The sequence below is a fragment of the Mus musculus genome, chromosome 4, assembly GCF_000001635.26.
Source record: "Mus musculus strain C57BL/6J chromosome 4, GRCm38.p6 C57BL/6J".
NCBI lineage: Eukaryota > Metazoa > Chordata > Mammalia > Rodentia > Muridae > Mus > Mus musculus.
The window spans coordinates 78,267,244-78,280,550 of record NC_000070.6 but is presented as its reverse complement, the minus strand read 5'-3'; the positions used below and the strand labels follow the sequence as shown (position 1 = coordinate 78,280,550).

General features: G+C 35.3%; 1 long non-coding RNA gene across 2 annotated transcripts in view; it reads right to left on the bottom strand.

Moving 5' to 3' along the window:
• Positions 1 to 12,684, bottom strand: part of Gm32545 — a 114,842-nt gene extending 102,158 nt beyond the window's left edge. The window contains exons 1-4 of one of the 2 annotated variants that reach the window (XR_881371.1): positions 12,306 to 12,684; positions 9,021 to 9,052; positions 7,570 to 7,675; positions 2,319 to 2,387 (exon numbers count right to left, since the gene is read on the bottom strand). This is a non-coding gene — a long non-coding RNA (predicted gene, 32545). The remainder of the gene's footprint in view (positions 1 to 2,318; positions 2,388 to 7,569; positions 7,676 to 9,020; positions 9,053 to 12,305) is intronic. The other variant, XR_881372.1, reaches the window with a different exon arrangement.
• Between the last annotated feature and the right edge of the window lie 623 nt (positions 12,685 to 13,307).

The window sequence follows — 13,307 nt, the reverse complement described above, 5'->3', positions numbered from 1 at the left end:
AATAGAAATGATTCTAGTGTTCTAGAAGATAAACCAAAAGGTGAATTCCCTAAGCATTATGACAAGATATAAACAAATAAAATGAGAGTTTGCTAACTGATTAACTGGCATTACTGGATAACATTATGTTATTGTTGTCCTGAATAAGACAAAGGAAAGAATCCAGAACTCCATAAGAATGATCTCTGTGAAAATAAGTGACTATTAGCAAACAGTCACCTGGAAATGGGTTATCAAGAAAACATTTCCCAGATTATGTACTGTAGTCTAGTCTATGTCAGATCATGTTGAATTCTAATTAGTGCAGGGGCCCCAGCCTGCCTTCATTGGAACCATTACTAGGTAGGTTATTTGGAACCATTTAGAAAAAAAATCTGACCATAAGCTGACAAGAGGTCCAGTAAACATTTACTCCATGGTTCCTGCTGCTCTTCTTGAATGTGAAATGAGTTCCTTGGTTGGAAGAACTGCTGTGTATAAAATAAGAAGCTACATTGTCTGGGTTCTGCTTTTGATTTCATGTGGTTATGATCCGGAAATCTAAGCCAAATTAATTTTTTCATCCACCAAAATGATTTCTGTTATGGTGTTTGTCACAGCAGCAGAAAGGAAACTAAACTATATTGAAGAATACTGATATATTAGTAAAGATTGTAGGTAGTTAACTTGACTAGGATATTGTTTTCCTTGAAAACAAAATTTAATGTACTTCATATTACCTGATAATGATGATTGGTGAGTATCTCCTTTGCTGTTCTTGTTGTTGTTAATAATAATCTGTTTTATGTGTTTTGATCACACATGAGAGAGAGAGAGAGAGAGAGAGAGAGAGAGAGAGAGAGAGAGAGAGAGAGAGTCAGACACACTGAAAGACAGACAGACAAACAGACATAAATAGAGGCAAAGAGTCGATACAAAACTTTAAGGAGTCAACTCTCTCCTTCCTCAATATAGGTTTTGGGAGCCAAACTCCAGTAACCAGATTGAGTTATATCATTTCCTCCATGCAGGTTTTTAGATAGCTTATAACATTTCTCAGAATACTTTTTTGATACACTTACTGTGTGATCCAAAATAGGCCAGAATTCAAAGCAGTAGGAAAAAAAATGCACTCTACAGCATCAGATCAGGACACAGATGCAAGCTTTTCTGTTACTCAAAGTGTGCTGTATCAACCTCATCATGCTACATGGATGAGGGTACTTAGGAGACTGAATTGAACCTCTAAAGAGTTCTAGTTTGGGGAAAACAGTATGCAGAGTCTCCTATTCTGTGTATTCAGGTCAAGCTTGCTAACTTTAAATCTGTTTCTAGCTCCTAGCAGATACATGGATTCTGATCATCAGGATGACTGAAAACCCACAATTTTTATGTTTAAAAACAACATTAAGAGAATTGATGAATCACAAATTTCTAGGTAAGGAAGCATAATTCATTGTCCAAGAGAAAACGCATATGAAAACGAGACAGAATAGATGATGTAAGGCGTAAGAAAATAACATGAGCTTGGGACCCAGACGTGCATATGACTCTCTTCTCTGTTCATTGACACCTCTCTCTCCCTTGAGCTCAGACATTGTGTTGGAGTGAGTTATGAAAAGACAGGCAGGTGCAACTGAAGAGTGCTTCATCTAATATATTCCCTAAGCACCATATGGTCCTACCCATCCTGTGAAGAAAGAGATCTTGTGAACTGTTCAAAGGCTGCATCTCAGATATGCAAAGTTAATCAAATCTCAGAGGTAAACCTTGATGAATGAAAGATATAATCCAAAGCGTTAAATTCTCTTTTTTTTCTCTCCAGAAATAAGAACATAATTATGCTTTTTAAGAAATAATCTTATAAGCATAAAGTACATTGGCTATTAATTGATGGCCAGTATAATGCAATTCTTTAACCATTTCCTCTTCCTTCGTCTTCATTTCACCTTTTCTTTAATCCTGTATTTTTTAGAAAGTAACATAATCTGAGTTCTGTTTTCAAGGCAACCCAAAAAGTTTATGAAAAAAGCTAGGGGAGTGACTTAGTATATCTTCTGATCATAAACACCAGAACCTGTGATTATGTCAAATATCAATATCTCCACTTCATTTGCAGTTATTAGTTTATACATGCATGCATCCCATTGTATTTTCCTGTTTTATATCCTTTTCAAATATCTTTATATCTTTCAGATATTACATATTATAATCTTTAAGATCAGTGTATCCTCTGCTAATTATATGCTTCTAACAAACTTTTTGAGATAATTTTATAATGTACAATTCAGTGAGAATTAAGCTAAAATCATATGTATATTCTATTAAACATTACTTACAGCCAAGTCATCACAGCAAGACATCCACACTTCCTGGATTTTAAAATGGTTCTACAATGCTACAGATATCTGAGGAAAAAATATGATAACATCACTAAAATGACTTTGTAATAAATATAATTTTTGTTTTATAAATATAAAATGTAAAATGCTATAAATAAAAATTAAAACGTGCATTATAATAAAAATATCAGTACACATATTATTCTAGTTCGAATTTCTATTGCTGTGAAGTGACACCATGACCAAAGCAAATCTTATAAAGAATAACATTTAATTGGGGTAGCTTACAGGTTCTGAGTTTCAATCCATTATCATTCTGGCATGAAGCATGGTAGCATCCAGGCAGGCATGGATATAGAGAAGCTGAGAGTTCTACGTATTGATTGGAAGGCAGTCAAGAAAAGACTGTCTCCTATGTGGCTAGGAAGATGTTCTCAAGATGTCCTCAACCCCCATAATGACACACTTCCTTCAACGAGGCCACACCTACTCTAACAAGGCCACACATCCTAATAGCTGGATATCTTAGATCATTTCTTAAAAACAATATAACACAAAATAAAATGTTTCTTTCTCTGGACCTTAATTTTAAACCCAAAAGTTAATTTAAGAAGACTTAATAGCAGAAGTCTTTTTTTTCTTATATGTTCTTATGTTATATTTTATCATCTGTCCCATGACACTAGAAGTGCATCCATCTTTGTATTGAGCTGTGTTCATTAATGGGTATCTGTTCAATTGGAATTTAGCATCAGTGCCCAAAATCACTTAGGGTGAACAGAACTGTGCAGGCTTGAAAATAATTCACAAAGACACTTTCAATTGCTAAATCCTCTTGTTAGAATTAAATTAATATTTTCCTGAAAAAATAATAAAAATTATTATTACTGAAAAATTACTGAAAAGGGAGATAATGCTTATCTTTTTATGTGGTATTAATGTTCATAACAGTTTAATTAAAAAAACAATATAAAATGGGAGAATCCCTCAAATTACAACAGTAATGTTTTCTCCATGGTTTATGAACCCTGTATTGCTCTGTTCAGTGGCTTTCACCAAAGCTATGTCATGAGCACAAAGCTCACATTCTTTACTTGGAAATTGAAATCATTGTCCTAGAGTGAAGTTTTTTCTTTTTTTTTTCACTTTTTTTATTAGGTATTTTCCTCATTTACATTTCCAATGCAATCCCAAAAGTCCCCCATACCCTCCCCCCCACCTCCCTACCCACCCACTCCCACTTTCTGGCCCTGGTATTCCCCTGTACTGGGGCATATAAAGTTTTCATGTCCAATGGGCCTCTCTTTCCAGTGATGGCCGACTAGGCCATCTTTTGATACATATGAGGACAAGAACACTCTGATGTATTCTTCTCATCTCATAGCTATGTCCAGGTAATTTCCTTAAGCTGGCCAACACTAAAATATATGATAATAAACTTTACATAATTTTTTACTCGTATTTAACTTTTGTGAATTTCATGTCTCATTGAGGACTTTGATATAGACTTGCAAAGTTGTAAGTAAATAATAATTATCTGTGTACATTAAATATGCCATCTCTGGCTATGAAGTATGAACATTGAACTTCAGAATGTTCAATGCTTACAAATCTAAGATGCATTGTTTTACATTAAATAAACTGCTTAGATGACCGATAGCTCGGGTCTTGCTTTGTTCTTGTGTTATTTAAAATAATAACACAACACTCCACAATAGAGAACAGCTGCAATGTTTGCATGACCCCCTGTTAAAAGGGACCTGTGTTGTCTGTATCAATGGGAATGGTACTGTTGTCACATGATGAACCATATGATACCCATAGAAACTTTTTGCACATAAATTTGGAGAGAATGAGTGATATATATACTGGAGTAATCATCCCTAACATTTAAAGAGGGCAATTTGAAAGGATTTGGTGATAAATACTTATGATAACTGCAGCTACAGCAATCTTAACTGCAGTATAAATCTCCTATTCATTAACTCATTTGACTCAAATATTACTAATAAAATAACCATTGACAAGAGAGAGTTGTAGTTGTTTCCAGCAGGTCTAGAGAGTTTAAGGCAAATGTCAAGGTCTGTGTCCTTATGTGCTCCTCAAATGAGGTTATCACCTTTCCCTTGCTTTCTTTCTTAGGGGACTTATGCCCATTAAGGTGGGAAGAAACTTCATGAAAAAAATTCAACCTCTCCCAGGATTTAATATTTAATAACATCATGATGGGTGTTTACATTTCAATATAAGAATTTTATGTGGGCCCAAAGATTCAAAACATAACAAGTGTGAAGGTACATTCCTTTTAAAATCTAATCACCAGTAGTTGTGTATTATGCATATTTCAATTCAACACACACCCAAATCAAAATACAACCCAGAACTTGAAGAGCCCTCTGTACAGCAACTATGTGGATGGGTTATTTTAACTTCCTTAAGAATTCACTCAACACAATTTTTATTCCTGGAGCTGTACTCAGTTTCGTGGCCAAGCCAGTACTGAATTTCGTCTTCCCTACAGCTGCTTCTGTTCCCATTTGCTGTATTGTCCTTATTACAGTCCCACCTAAGGCACTCACTGATGACTGATTCCTATTTTGTTTTTGGATTCTCATTTTCCCCTTCTATCTGAGCTGTTTGCACGTGTTCATCCATGTGTATGATCAGCACAGCCATTCCCTCAGGTGTGAGGCTATGCACCCCTGACAGCTCACTGTGCTATTTGCATGTCACCAATATGCCTACTCTGCATCCTCGGCTATTTTTCTTCTCAACACCTCTTCCTTAGTACGCTTAACTCAACCTCAAGCTTCCTTTATATCTATTATTTTTAGAATTTGATTAAAATTCTCTTGTGTCCAAAATATTTTAGTGAAAATGTCCTTTCATATTCAGTATAAAACCAATCTCATCTATCAATTCACTCAAGCTTGAAGATCAAAGGGCACTTCTAAAGAAAAATCACAGTGAATTCAACAACCATAGCTTTCTTCAAATATATGCTGGCATGCAAATCTGGTTAGAATCTAGCTAACATGTCCACTTTACATTATCTTCAAAAGAGAGGTTATACCCTGATATGCATTTATATTTTTCATTTTCTTGCTTACTATGTCTCTTCTCCCTTTTTTTGATATTACTTTATGAATCATTAAGATAAATTTCTGTGTTTTTCTCTATATAAAGGTGACGTCTGTCTGTCCTTGCCAATCAGTTACTTTACTTTCATCTTTAAATTCATACATACGTACAGTCACAGAATTTGAAATTTTAAATACATCTTGAGCACTATATTTGAAATCTGGTTCACATTTGCATTTTGCATATATCTATCAATATAATTTCCCCTAACTTTTCATGAAAGTCTCACAAGCAAGGGGAAATTCATATCATCAATGAGCATTATGTCTGGCATACAATTCAGTGCCAAATAAGAAACCCAGATGGACCTATATCATCGACAAGCACCATGTCTGGCATATAATCTTTTGCCAAACTGGAGGCCCAGATGGACAGGAAAGAGGGTATGTTTTGGCAATAAGGAGCAATGTATCCATTCCCATCTTAAAAAAACCTCAAATACACTTCAATTTTACTTGAATTCTAGCCTCAACTTATTGAAAGAAAAATATATGAAGAAAGTTGCCTTTCAAAAGTGTTTTAAATTTATTGCTATTTGACGACATAGACGTACCAGAGTTTTTGTACTTGTAACTGATTGTAAATATTAAATTATAAAAATGAAAATTTTTGTCTCCTGGTAGGCATACATTATTTGCTAATACCAGGAAATATAAAACCAACATACAAAAAAATTTGATCATATTTTGTGAAAAATATAAAGGTACATCTGAACAAATACTCATGTGTGTCAGCCATAGACCTGAAAATTGAATAAATTTAACTTTCCTTTTCGAAGGCCCATCTTAGTGAATGTGCACATTCTTCAGATGCACATTTAGCATTTATGGAAATTATTTGTGTTTTTTTGTATTAATAACATTTCTTCCCTGTATCCTAAGTGCAAACTCACTCTCTTGTAAGAATAAAAGGAAGTTATTTCAAGAGAAATGTATTTTCAGGGGATAGAGTTTTATCCCACAGTGAACATTTTCCCATTCTTTTTTCAAATGTTATATTTGTTTTGCCTTTTCTTTCTGATATATCACAAAAAAATAAATAAATAAGCCAATCTTTTCTGGGGGAAAAGTTTTCTGTTATATAGTAATCCTTCAATAACTATGAAAAAATGGGACCCAAAGCACTACTTCTGAGGGAGCTGTAAGAAGTTGGTGAAGAGAAAATACTCTAAGTTTGTTTACACCATAGATCTTTTAGTCCTCAGAGCTCAATGTAGATGATGAAACTTCTTCTTTCTTGACCATGACAGTTCTATGTCTTCTAGCATACAACAGCAAGCCAGTGTGACAAATTTTCATCTTGAAGTTACAACACTTATCAGAAACAAGAAATAATCCTCTTAAATTACATATAACTTAAGTCACCAGTGTGTCCAATTATCAAAGCATAGCTCATGAAATATCTCCAGACATTGCCAATGTATATAGTTCAGGTAAAATTCCCCTTGACTAAATGCAAACAGTGCAGCAGTCAGCCAAAGGCACATTAAACATAGACATAGCCAGAGACACCATTGTGCAAAGGACTGTGAGGACCAGAGCCCTCTCTGCACTAATGATAAATCCGGAGCTTGAATACTCAGTTCATAGAAAGATGCAATCTCCACATTCTTTGTGGACTGCTGTTAGTTAGGTTTAATTACATAAATCTAGTGTTTTAACATGAACATAAAATTAATGAACTATTTTTCCCCTTACATTATGATAAACCACAAAGTTGCTGATGTGACCATTGGTTCAACCTAAAAATCTGCTTAACTGCTAAGCTTTTTAATTGGTTATGGCTTAACAAATCCCTGGGCTACCTCTATCAAATTGCAAATCTATTTAGGTAGCCTCAGTGACTCATTCAAAGTCACAGACCAGTTAGCAAGTCATAGAATGGCATGCACCATCTTTCATGAGTTCACACTGGAACCATCTAAAATGTCTCCATGGCCCTAATCTTTTCTCTCTGCAGACTTAGGCAATTGATCTTAATGGGAACTTCTGGCCACCACATTTCCTCACATATCTCCATCCTTCTGCTCTCCTACTAGAGGCCCTAAAAGACTCAATTCTCTCCTCAAAACATAATGAAAATACCACACTCTCAATTTTTGTCTTACCTTCTTATTGTTCTCATGCTTGCAGATAAGTAGTGAATTATAATCATAATGAGCTGAAGTGTGTCTTACAGTTCTGATATAGTAGCGTTTTCATCAGGAATCACAGCTAGAGTGTCCCAAATATCACAATACTAGTCAGAGCAGCAAATCATTCAGGAATTCAGTACACATTCAAAGCATACTCACAGATCAGCATATGTAAAATTATTTACATTATATTCATCTACTAAGTTAACCACAAGAATAATTCTTTGTCATACATCACCAACAGTGAATGATAGGTTACTACTGCATGTATTCAAATATAAACAAACCTTCACTCCATTACACTGAAACATAAAGCTGATTTTGCTCATTTACCAATGCTATTTTATTTTTCTTTTACCAGCTAAAATAATCATCTCACCACAGTATGTATGTCTTGGAATGGTTCAGACTATGCCCATGCGAATATATTATACATTTTTGTAGAGAAGAGAATATTTTTATGGGAAAACATCATAGTCATATTTTATTGCACCTAATTCTTTGATGGTTCAAGGAGTGAGGACTACACTAACTTTTAAATAATTCTACTAGCTAACTTAATTAGTAAACCATCCAGTAGAGAATGTAATTACTTGATTGTCAAATGAAACAACAACAGCTTCCCCTACAGTGGAAACTCTGCCACTATAATTAGGTTATGCCATATTTTACCCTGAAGGAATTTGAAAACAAAAGCCATCCAAGGACAGCCACAATATTGTTTCTATTTATAGTATGATGCTAAATTACTACTTTGTGTTAGAGCTAAGACATCAATTACAAAACACCAATAGCCTTTTAGAAAAGCTCAATTATTTTTGCTTTGTGTATATTAAGGTAAATATGGATCACAAATAGAGTGGTTTGCAGAGAGTAATCATTTATAGTAAAACAGATTGATAATTTCAAAAACATTATGAATAACAAATACCTAAAAAAATAAATGAGCAATTTAACAATTACGTGTTAACTTTTGGAATATGCACTCTAATACTGGACATACATGAACTTACATTGGCATACAAGAAATGTAAACTGACTGGTTCCAAATTAAAATGCAATAAAAAAGGACATATAAACTTAGGAGAAAGATTGTTGTTGGATTATTAGGAGAGTTCTTTGAAAAACTGAGGAGTGCATATGACCAAGATATATTGTATATGCATGAAAATTTCAGAACATAAATAAAATATATTTTAAAGAGCGTCAAACCAAATCGTATGTGCCAATAAAATTAATTAATGTTTTTGCTATACTTCCAAATTATTTGATGATAAAAAATATTCAATCTTGTCTGTAACTATAATTTCTATCCCATCTATGAATCTAATAAGTAAAGAAATAAAAAGAGCCTTTGCCCTACAAATAATCCAAGAGAATTACACATAAGAGTTAAAGGAATAAGCTTAGGCAAAGAGACTCACCTGAGCTGATGGCCAATTTGACAGGTAAGTACCTGTTGAGAAGGAAAAAAATAGCTTCTCACTCATTCTTATTCATTAAACAGGCTTAATATGATGCAACTGTGACCTTATGGGATTTGGGTTTATAGTAGACTTTGATGTGACAATTTAAACACAGAAATATTTCAGTGCTTTCATTGCTTTCCTGCTTTATTGCTTGAGAGTATGAATGTCTTTGATTGTGACATTAAATTTGATAAATAATAATCCTGAGAACTTTAAAAATGGCCTACAGAAATATTTTCATTTATCATGTGTTATGAACTTCCTCATAGAGAAAGCTATAAAATGAGATTTAAAGGTGGCAGCTTTTCTTTCTGTTTTTTTTTTTTTTTTTAATTTTGGATATTTTCTTCGTTTACATTTCAAATTTTATATCCTTTACTCATTTCCTCTCCTAAAATCCATCCCTCCTCCCCCTGCTCAAAAACCCACCCACTCTTGCTTCCTTGTCCTAGCATTCCCCTACACTGGGGCACCAAGCCTTCAGTAGACCAAGGGCCTCTCCTCTTATTGATGATCCACAAGGTCATCCTTTGCTATATAAGAGGCTGGAGTCATGGGTCCCTCCATGTGTACTCTTTGGTTGGTGGTTTAATCCAGCTAGCTCCCAAATAATTGGGACAAAGAACTATTAAGTTTATTCAACAAGCTTTAAGCACAATAATTGAGCAGGTATTTCTACCTCCTTATGTTATTTAGCTACTTCCCCAGTGACATGTCCCATGGTACTTAGAGTCTGAGTCTATCCCTGGCTTGTTTGCTCCATATATGTCCTTCTGGTGAATTCCCTTGATGACTCCTCTTCATGCCCGACCTCATGGCTGGCTACTTTCTTCTTCCTCTACTTGCCTCATGAACTTTCTTCTAATGGACCCTCACCTACCTCATGGCCCTTCCTCTAGACCCTCACCTGCCTCATGGTAAACCCTTCCTTTGGCTCTTGTTACTCTGGGATTCTTCCCTGGAAATGGAAGTCCTGCCTTTCTATCTCCTCTGCTCAGTCATTGGCTGTTCAGCCTTTTATTAACCAATCAGAGATAATTAAATAGCATTCGTTACACACTTGAAACAGAGATTATACAATATTCATGATGATGCCCATATCTGGACTGTAATTAGATCTGAAAGCACAGAAATCAGCATCTGAATAGCCAGCACAAGATTCTCTCCAACAGAAAGCATGGAAGGATACCTACAAGTTTAAATGCATATATATATATATATATATATATATATATATATATATACAAGTTTAAATGCATATATATATATATATGATGCATAATTTCAAAAGAAACCTCCCACTATTTTGCTCAGTTTTTACATACTACATAGAAGGAAAAGTAAGAGTAGGAGGAAGACTGAGGTAGAGTAAATTTCATTACAAAGGCTGGAGGATATAATATAAGAGATGTAATTAGCTTGTACGAGACAAAATATTAAGTTTTACTCAGCCTTCATGAGAATATATGGAAATATTCATTCATGACTTAGGCTACTAGACTCCTAGGCACCATTGTGGAAAGATTAAATATATTTGAATGAATTTTGCCTTACCTCAGTACTTTATATAGTTCTCAAAAGAATTCTGATTCTTATAAGAGGTTGGGAAAATACGGATTATAAAAGAAAGTGAATAGAATCACCAAGAATTCCACCTTGTTGGATTCCCTTGCTGTTATAAAAAAAGTGGTGCAGATTTAGTGGTTTCTGAAGAACAGATATTGAATGCTCACATTCTAGATGCTCAGAAGTACAATATCAAGACATAGGCAGAAGTGGCTCTGGTGCGAACAGCTCTCTGTTCTCTGGAAGGAAAGCTGTTCTCCAACTTCAAACATATGGAGGAAAGGGGGCAAATATTTTGTCTTAACAGAATAAGGAGAATGACTAGCAACGTCCTGCAGCTAATCCAGCTATAAGAACTGAATCCTTATCATTTACTCTCTTTCTGCAAAGATCAAATATTATTGCCATCACCTTACACCTCATGTATAATATACAAAATTCAGACCCATGATTATATTCAAAGCATACCATAATTATTAATTTTATAGACAACAATCATATTTGTTATCTATAATTTAGTCTTCAACAACAATTTTCTTTCTTTCGTTATTAAACTTAATGGCTTTTTACATTTCATTTAAACTCACTACAATTCATATTTCTTTCTATGCAGTTCTTCAATTTTCGTGGATTTTGATCACATTTAGTATCAGTACATTTGCAGTGGACAAATGTTTATTGTTAGTAATCGTTTACAGATTGCTTTAAACTGATTCCTTGAAGAACAATGACCAAAGGACCAATCTTCATGGCCGAGAGAAATATATCTTCATGGAACATTTTCACCACATGCTTCGTGGTCATGCTTTGCCTCAGGAGTGGAGCACTTGTTTAGGATGCTTAAGGGCTTGCTTTCTGTTCTAAGAACCACAAAACAAAGGTACATAATATTGGTAGGTTGCTAAGTGAACTATTCAAGTTATAAATTAAGAATCTAACAATTTAAGAAAATTCCGGTCTAATTATCATTTGTATTACCAAATTTGACAGTTGTTACATATGTATTTGAATTTATAAATTTTAATAGTATAAATTGAATGTGAATTTATTTATTTTTATTTTAGTCAGCAGTGTGATTTAGTAATGAAGTAAAAGAACAGATTTATATGCATTTCTATTTCCTGTTTTTTGCATTGCCTTTCTTTATTCTCTAACCATGGAATGTTTATTAACTTTTGGTCACGTGAGACATTGTGAACATATGCTCACCACGAGCTTGAATAACTCGTGTGCTAAGTGTATAGATTCTACAACTAGAGGTCATATTTAATACTGTGGTTTTAACAGACATATTTTATAGTTTCTTTGTGAGTTTATCTGTCTATGTCTTTGGAGGCTACCACATTCAGACCGTGACAGAGGGTTCTTGTGCATTCAAGCCTGAAGTGCAAAAGAGATCAGTTTTGCATTTAGGTTTACTTGCTGAAGAGATTTCAAGGACTAACTGATTCCTTCTATCAAAAGAAAAAGATCTTCTTTAATACAGAGTCCTGCTAAACACTGCCTTTGTCTATATTTTTAATTATTATTTTATTTAATCTTTTATTTTTACAGTGTAGCTGTTACCCCCCTCCTGTTCTGCCCTCTGACAGTTTCTTGTCTCATTACTCCTCCACTGTATCCAAGAGGATGTTCCCATACCCCTACAACCCTACAACCCCCTCATACACACACCGCCAGGCCTCCCAATTCTCTGGGGTCTCAAGTTTTTAAAGAGTTAGGTGCATCTTCTTTCACTGAGGCCAGACCAGGCAGTCCTCTGTTGTATATGTGTCAGGGGCCTCAGGTACTTCCTGGTTGGTGGGTCAGTGTCTGAGAGGTCATTGGGGGTCCAGGTTTGTTGAGACTGCTGGTGTTCCTATGGGATCACCCTCTTCAGCAACTTCTTCCAGCTTTTCCCTAATTCAACCACTCCCCGACTTCAGTCCATTGGTTGGGTGTGAGAATCTGCTGGTTGTTGGAGGACCTCTTAGAGGACAGCAATGCAAGGCTTCTGTATGTAAGTACATCATAGCATCAATAATAGTGTCAGGCCTTGAAGCATCCCCTTGAGATGGGTCCCAATTTGGACTGATCACTGGACCTCCTTTCCATAAGTCTCTTCTCCATTTTTGTCCCTGTAGATCAGGTACAGGAAAAGTTCTGGGTTAGAGTTTTTGCCTATGGATGGCAACCCCACCCCTCCATTTGATGCTCTGTGTTTCTACTGGATTTGAATTCTTCAAGTTCCCTCTCCCCACTATTAGGCATTTCATCTAAGGTTGTCCCTTTGAGTGTTGGGATTCTTTCACCTCCTGGGTCTCTAGTAGATTCTAGAGGGCCGCACCTCTTCCCACCTCTCCAGGTTATATATTTCCATTCACTCCTGGTCTCCCCCCTCCCCCCAAACCAATACCTGATCATGATCCCCTTTTCTTCTGCTCCTTCCCCTTTCCTCTCTTACCAAGTTCCTCCCTTCCTCTGCCCTCTACTTTCTTCTCAGTCCAAAGTGGTATTAAAGCATTGTCACTTAGGGCCTTTGTCTTGTTAACCTTCTTGGGTTCTGTGGATTATATCCTGGGTATTCTGTACTCTTTGGTTAATATCCACTTACTAGTGAGTACATACCCTGAATATCATTTTGGGTCAGAGATACCTCACTCACGATGATAGTTTCTTGTTCCATTCATTTCCCTT